Source organism: Chenopodium album, chromosome 10 (genome assembly GCF_948465745.1).
Source record: "Chenopodium album chromosome 10, dcCheAlbu1.1, whole genome shotgun sequence".
NCBI classification, from domain to species: Eukaryota; Viridiplantae; Streptophyta; class Magnoliopsida; order Caryophyllales; family Amaranthaceae; genus Chenopodium; species Chenopodium album.
The window spans coordinates 36,188,644-36,197,230 of record NC_137843.1 but is presented as its reverse complement, the minus strand read 5'-3'; the positions used below and the strand labels follow the sequence as shown (position 1 = coordinate 36,197,230).

At 38.7% G+C, this 8,587-nt stretch overlaps 1 non-coding gene across 1 annotated transcript; it reads left to right on the top strand.

Annotated features, from left to right (window-relative positions):
* The first annotated feature begins 7,376 nt into the window (after nucleotides 1-7,376).
* On the top strand, nucleotides 7,377-7,482 carry LOC145565837 (small nucleolar RNA R71). The gene has a single exon (XR_014095206.1). It is a non-coding gene; the product is annotated as a small nucleolar RNA R71 (small nucleolar RNA).
* Nucleotides 7,483-8,587: the final 1,105 nt, after the last annotated feature.

The following is an 8,587-nucleotide window of genomic DNA, read 5'->3' as shown; positions in this document are numbered from 1 at the left end:
AAATGTAGGCTATCTAAGTTCAACTAAACAAACAAGGAAAACACAAAGTAAATCAATATATCAAACACTAGGGATTTAGGATCCACATATTCTTTCAATGGACACATACCAATCGGGTTGGAGATTGATTAATTCAAGTATTCCGAGGGAAGATAGACACTGCAATCAAAAGAGCTCGACAAGCTATCTCCTAGAGGCCAAACTAGCGCCAACTACGAAAGACTCTACTAGGAACGTCACAAACCAAGCTCGGTCGATAAATGTGAGCTACAAATCAATGGTCCGTATCAATGTAGGAACACAATGCAATCTAGCATGACAATTAAAGTTAGCTATACTCTTTAACTAATCACACACATGCACAAAATCAATCAACCTATTTAATCACAATGCTAAATCAACCAAAACCTCCCAATTAGCTATGATCCACCACTCAAACATGCTTCACCGCATCCCTAGCAAGTGAACTAATAACAATCCATGAAAGAAATCAAAATCAAAACTAATCTAATTAACAAATTCATCATTATCATTCCAATCAAACCAAATTCAATCAACTAATCAACAAATTTGAATAATCAACAAACAATTGAAATCAAAAGCTAAGTATTGCATTAAAATAAAATAAATCCTTCAAACTTTGGTGAAATCAAAGGAAAATGTGCTTAGAATCATCAAACATCAATCATCAACCATGAATTTTACTCTCTAAAAATCTAAGAACAAGTGTTTCTCTCTCTAAAAACTCTAATTCTAATTCTCTCTCTATTTCCCCAAAACAATTTTCCCTTTAAAAATAGAATAAAAATCTATATATAGTAGAACTAACAAAGAAAAATTAGTTAAATCGTAAAAAATAGATCCATACAGGCGCGACCTACTTCAAGAGGATGCGCGGCCGCGCAAAAATGGGTACGGAACAAGGGGCAACAGGCGCGGCCGCGCCATAGTCGCGCGCGCCCGTGCCTGGGAGCAGGGCAGCCTCCTTCCCCTTCATCTTGATGCTCCTCGTGCGTTCCACTTGGTGTGCTTGATGAGCACGGAGCATGGCAAATCCAAAAGCATCTCGACGTTGGGTTCAACACCAGAATTGGTGCCCCCACGGCTTGAAAACACGGCCTAAGGTTACTTGGAACTTTTACATCTCCATACTTGGGCTTCAAATGGAGAACACTAGGCATCCTAATCAATGCAAAACTCAAGAAGAAGTCTCGTGAATCCTTGAACAACGATCTTAACCTGAAAATGAAGCAAATAAAAGGGAAAAAGACAAGAAAAACCAAGAAATGCATGTTAATGGAAAATTCAACTAAGGAAAGTGCAAACTAAATAAATAAAGAGCAAAACTAAGGAAAAAGGAAAGAAAAGAGCTATAAAAGCAATCTAAAATCACCCTAAAAGAGAACAAATGAGTGCCATAAATGACACTCATCAAATTCCCCCAAGCTAAACTTTTGCTTGTCCTCGAGCAAAACCAAGCAGAAGGTAAATCAAAAATTCAAATAAATAGCTCTTGATAAGGACTTTTGCGAACGATCAAATGCAAGTGAATAAACACTTTTCTATATGATAAGGGTATGCATGCTCCAAGATATCTAAGGTTGATTGAAGCATAAGATATGCTATGCGTAGAGAACTAATGAGGCATAATCCACTTTCATCCCAACCAATCTACCGCGTTCTCCTAATGGCTTCAAATCTTCCCTTAGTAAGCGTCACAATGGTTCCGCGAAGGAACTGGAAAAGAATAAAGTTTGAGGTTTCTCGACATCTCGGCTATTACATACCGCCCTATAAGCTTGCTCTACATCTCCCTCCACTGACTAGTGACTCAACCACAAAGCTCAAAAGGTCTTGGAAAGGGTTGTAATGAAAAGGCGAGGAGGGTGAGGGTAGGCTACAATTTGAAATTTGGTGGTATACCTAAATCGTGAAGCAAAGATTGGCCAAATCTCAACACCAAAACCAAGTAATCACCAAACAAAAACACAACTCCCCCAAGCTTATTCAAAGCCAAGAATCACAAACATATGTACAAAAAGCGTAAGAACGCTTCCCCCTAAACTTGAACAAAGCATTGTCCTCAATGCTTAAAATAGGGAGAAAAACACTTACATCAAAATATTTTTGAGCTTTTCATTTTTCACTTTTTTCAATTTTTGCCAAAGCTTTTGAATGCACATTTCATTTTCTCATTTTTTCATTTTTCATTTTTTCATTTATTGTCCTCGCCTCTTTTAACTATGGACGACTTTTTCAACATTTTCATTTAATTATTATTTACAAAATATTTACAACACAAACTTGTGTTCATCAAAAGAACCAAACAACCATTCGCATCCACCAAACCTCCAACATAAGAGACCAAATGCTTCACAAAAACCAAAGATGGGAACAAAAATGAAACAAAAGGGTCAAGAACTAAAGATGTGGCTTGTAATGAAGGGTAAATGGCTCAAATGGTTAGCAAGAATAAAATTTAAAACCCAAAATAAAGAAGTGAAAACTATCCTAGAAACATAAAAGTAAACACCCCGAAAAGATGCCTTTGTCCTTCCTAAATGGCTCTGTCGCAATCTCGGGAGATAATAAGCAAACTCTAGATAAAGTACATAATAGCCAAGGATCCACGTGCTGCTCAAGCAAAATATGAGAAGGCTTGAAAAGAAAGAAACCTCGCAAGGTTGTAGCAAAAACTCACTAAAAGGCGTCAAATCCACCAAAGGAAGCAACTCCATCTTACCACAAACCAATAGAATCCGGCATCAAGGCCCCAAAAGGTCTAAATCGCTACCTTAGCATACCCTATCCTTGAGTCAACCATGGATACTCTCAAAGCATACACACCGATAAGAAATAGGAAGGCACATATTCAAATGTAAAATCACGGATGGTAGTATGTCCAAATACAAGAGCTAAACATGTAAAAGGAAAATATAGCCTCAAAATATTTTTGTGTGTTTTTGTTTCATCAAAGCAAGAAAAAGGAAAAAGATAAAAAAGGAAAGAAAAGAAAGAAGAAAAGAAAAACACAAGAATGCAAGCAAGACAAGTAAAACCCAATCGTCAAACAAGCGGTCATTCGGCAACATCGCCAATGACCCTAAATACCCTAGGTGTTACAAGGCAAACATCCTTGAACAATTAACTCTTCCTAAACTAAACCTATTCTAAGCAGTCAAGAAAGAAAAAGGAAGAAAAGAAGTAGAAGGATCTCACCGGGTACTCCAAGCAATGCTAATGAATATAAATGAAGGGAAGCATACACCTTCATGATGCTCCAAAAGCAAAAGCAAGGATAACATTCCAATTGAGAAATTAAAAAAAAAAAAACAAACTGTATACAAAAAGAAATTGTTAGTAACTTCCAAACAAAAACTCTAGACATCTAAACCGAGACAAAAATGATCATAGAATTAGAGAAAGAGAATCATATAGCAGAGAGAAAAATTATCCATCCAGAAAACAATAAACCAGCATAAAAACAACGGTCAAGGAACAGACCAACATCATATCATCATTATCAGAAAACAATCGCAACAAACAGAAACCAACATAAATCATCATCAGAAAGAGACACCAAGTCAAAGACAAAACCATAGTGAACCATAAAGCAAGGAGGGAAAACAATGCAGCATAACAAACATAAGAATACTCTCCCAAGCCTAAAATGAGCTACCACCCCCCCCCCCCCTAAGCCAAAACCAAGCAACAAGCTGGAAAAATAGTCAACACAAAAGCAAACGAGCATAAAAGGGAGGGTAGCCAAAATGGCATCACTCGACACTATGGCTAATGACATCATCCACATCCAGAGGACCCTTTCCCTTCAACCGACTCTCCCTCATGGCCTTGTCCCTAGCAAAATAGTGGGACCAATCCTCTAGAACCGGCTCACCCGAGAGCCCCCGTCGGTCGAAAGTCTCATGATTAGGGAATGAGTTAGGGTTAGCCGGGTCATAAGAAAAGTCACACCCTCCGGGCCTCCTATAGTCATAAAATGTCGGAGAGGTCCCCTTAATCGCATGGGGAGGCACATTGGGTCCCTCCCAATAGGGATCGCACAATCTAGGTCCAAGGGTCGGGTCATACGGGGCCCATTAAGGTATGGGTCCCTATTGAACCGAGAGTTAAGGGTAGTTAACATAAGGTTCAATCTCCCCCGTCATTACATGCATATCATAAACTTGCCTAGCATGGTAATCATAGCCTAAAACAAAGTCATTCCCTAAAGGTGAACAATTCAAAACAGTTGCAAATGAATCGATCTTTGCATGCAAAATAGACAAGTCACAAGTAGAGAAAGAAGGTGAAGAAGGGGGAATCGAAGATGTACCTCCACGGGACACCGAGGCAAAGAGGGAGCAAGAGGGTGAACGGGGGCATACTTATTGTGGCGGAGATTTGGCAAAGGAGCCTTCTTGAGAGATTGGTCAACCTGCCACTTGTTTGGCCTCCAAGGAAGGCGGTGCCCAAGCATCGAGCGGTAGCCTCCGGATGAGGGATAGGGCACCAATCGATAGTCCTTGAAACTTTCCAAACAAACAATTCTTCTTGAGAAGTACACTCCAAAAACCTTTTATTGATCAAGGCATAGATACTAAGTAGATGGGATAGAGTATTCTCTCGCTTATCACGAATAGGTTCAAGGGACTCAAGCATCCCCATATTTCTTGTTGAGAGAGAGAGCCAAGATAGTGATCATTCCTCCCAATTGAATGCTTCAAGAGAGAAAGACACCATCACGAATATCGATGAAACGATCAAGCAAATGGGACGCAAAATCAAGGACCTCGACCTTTTCTTTAACGAGTTTGTCCGCCAACCAAAGCCAACTTAGTTCTTCCCTAGAAATGGCTCCAAGAGACTCTTTAGAGAAAAATGCATAAGTGAGGAGCCGACTAAAGTACCTCAAAGCCGGGTGGATGATGGAAGCCGACTTGGAATATTGAGGACGATAACTATCTTCAACCGATATGTGTCTCCACCAACGACGTTCCTTATAATTATGATCTCGTTACAAAACCTCAAAAGTCGGGTAAATGTAGGGAGTACCCTCTATTGGCGAAGGAAACTTGAAAGCTTCGTTGAAATAGGAGAGAGGAATCGAGTGGTCATTGTTGAAAAACTTGAAAAGTAAGCATTTGAGTAGACACACCATCCAACTTCTCCTCATGCACTTCCAAAGTTGAAAGAAACTCGAAGGTAATGCGGGCATAGGTCGGAGCATTAAGACCAATGAATTCTTCCAACCCCAAATTCCGAGCCAAGAATCTCACGTCTTCGTCAATTCCTAATGATATTGTTGCCGATGCATCATAAAATCGAGTTGATAGAAGCTTCCTAGATGTAAGACGAATGAAATTATCCCAATGCTCTTGCTTGGTAAATTCATTTCCATAAGTCTCCTCAACATTGGGCGGAGGTGGCACAACCTCCCTAGAATTAAAACCTCTTGCCCTCTTGGCGAAGAGGTGCCATCTAAACACAAGCAAACAAGAACTAGGTTCAAAATCATGAAAGAAATGATGTGAAAAGATGGTGCATATCATGAGCAAATAAATTCAAGGCCACCATTGTCATGGAAATGAGCAAATTATCACACCACAAGTGTAAAAATGCACTTGAACAATAATGCTAGCAAGAATCTATGAACTACAAATGAGCACCAAGAGCAATAACACTCAAAACAATCATCTAAAACCCATCAATATGAACATCATTACTACAAAACATCATAACAACGTGTCCAACAATGATGGTATCAAAATAGTGGTTGTTCAAGCAAAATAAACCATCACAAGTTCAATTATCCATCAATAATCATCATCAAAACAAGTATTGGAGGTAAGAAATAAGTAATATGAAACCACCATTAATACAAGTACCAAAACAAGTCAAATATCTCATGAAAAACCAAGGTAGAGAATTTATCAAGAAAACCAAAAGAAATGAAGTAATCATACCTTGAATTGGTGAGAAATTCTAATGAAATGGAACTAATAGCACAATCACACAGTATCAATCCAAAATTGCAAACTCAAAACCCCAATCAAATAATACCCAAAAATCCCAACTTTTGGAGAGAGAAAGTCACAAGGAAAGTGTAAAATTGGAGATTTTAGAGTAATAATCAACTAAATGAAAAGAAAAATGATGATATTATGATGATAAAATGGCAGTAAAGAAGATGATGATGCGAGAACTCAACAAGAGAAATGAAGTAAGAAAATAGAGGAAGAGAGAGAAAAGAAGATGGTGCGTTTAAAAGAAGAATCCTACCACTCCTAGTTACAATTGCATTCATAGAATTCTTAGGATCTAAACCTTGTGAAGTTAAAGAAGAAAGATTTGCAAACTCTTTCAACATATTGGCCAATTGAGAAATTTGGTTCTCTAACCCCTTACTATAAGTTATCATGTCATTAATCTTCTCATTACTAAGGGTTATATGAGTATTCAACACCTTGGTTTGGTTCTCAATGACATCCTCTAACTAACTCCTAGATGAAGATGGTTGATCACAGAAACTATCACTTTGGCCTTGGGTCTTTGGAGTAAATCCGAACGGAACACCTCTTTGAGTATTGTTTTGAAAATTCCCCCTACTTTGATTACTCCAATTACCCCTACCTTGATTTTGGCCATGATTTTGATTATCGTTACTATAACTTTGGTTATGATCTCCATATCTTTGGCCATGATTTTGACCATTATAACCATGGTTGTTATTGTTACCACGAAACCCTTGGGTTCTTTTGTTTCCATAACCACTATTTTGGTTATAATTATCATAGTTTATGTGGTTGTGATAATTCCTATTCCCAACATTCCTTTGAACATCAAATCAAGGTCCAAAATTATTAGCAACATAATTCACATGCTCACTCCCATTCCCATCATATTCATCATTCCTATCACAAGAAACATTAGGGGAAAAAGAAGCATCATGATCATTCATTCCACATAAATCACAAAACCAACATTCACTAATCATACAACAAGAAGAGGGAAAAGTGTTAGGGTAAGGAGGTTTACCTCTCCCCTTAATTTGGGAGGGTAGAATCGGTGCTTGTGAAGTTGCAATCTCAACCTTAACCTTGATAGATACCACCTCTTTCCCTAAATCCGAAATTTGCGTGGACAAATTGTTGATAGCATGTTAATCGATGGAGCATCCCGTGGTGTTACTCTTATTTGTTGGCTATTTCTCACCCTCTTGCCAATCCATGTATTGTCTCATTACATCCTCAATAATATCAACAACTACTTCCTCAGTCTTGTTCATAATCGGGCCTCCGGCTCCGGCATCAAGACATGACTTCCCTCGGGGACTCAATCCTCCATAGGAAATTTATATGATTTGGTAAGTCGGGATTCCATGGTGAGGACATTCTCGTTGATACTCCTTGTATCTTTCCTAAGCCTCATACAAACTCTCACTAGGCTTTTGCTTAAAGCTTTAGATTAGAGTTCTTGCCTCGGCGGTCTTCTTTTGAGGGTAAAAGCGAGAAATAAACTCTTCGGTGACTTCATCCCAAGTTCTCAAGGAATTAGGCTTCACTTCCTTATCTAGCTACTCCAAATCTCTTCCGATTAGAGAGAATGGGAATAGCTTGAGCCTTATGAATTCTTGAGAAACGCCATTGACCTTCATTGTGTTGCAATACTTCTCAAACTCTTTGAGATGATTTAGTGGGCTTTCGTGCTCGGCACCACTAAATTGCCTTCGTTCAATCATTGTTATCATTGCCGGCCTTATCTCAAAGTCATTTGCCGGTGTTGTTGGCGGAGCAATACCACTCTCAAATCTATAGGCACCGGGAGTTCCCAACTCCTTCAAAGCAACTCTTGGTACTTCACCCATGCTTCTTTGTTCTTCTTCTTGAAATTCTTTTCTACTTGATGAGCTAGAACTCATGTATCGTCTAGCAACTCTTATCCTTGCGATTGTTCTCTCAATCTCTGGATCAAAAGGTACTAAAGTCCTTTCTCTTGTCCTATGCATACAATCTCAAAGAAAAAATTAGTTGCACGGCTACAAATGTAGCCTAAAGAGAAAAATCTTTTTGTATTTTTGAAATAAAATGAAATAAACTCAACAACAATAGCAAACAACTACTCCATTCCCCAGCAACGGCGCCATTTCTGACGAGAGGTGGATTCTAGGTCGTTGAAACTAAAATTCCTCCAATCAAAACTAAATTTGTAACCAAACCTACACCTAGTAATAGGGCAAATTCGAGTTGAACCACTAGGAATGGGGGGGAAGTTAGCTATTGCCAAGGCCAAGCTATTTCAAACCGTAAAAGGAAATGTAGGCTATCTAAGTTCAACTAAACAAATAAGGAAAACACAAAGTAAATCAATATATCAAACACTAGGGATTTAGGATCCACATATTCTTGCAATGGACACATACCAATCGGGTTGGAGATTGATTAATTCAAGTATTGCGAGGGAAGATAGAAAATGCAATCAAAAGAGCTCGACAAGCTATCTCCTAGAGGTCGAACTAGCGCCAACTACGAAAGACTCTACTAGGAACGTCACAAACCAAGCTCGATTGATAAATGTGAGCTACAAA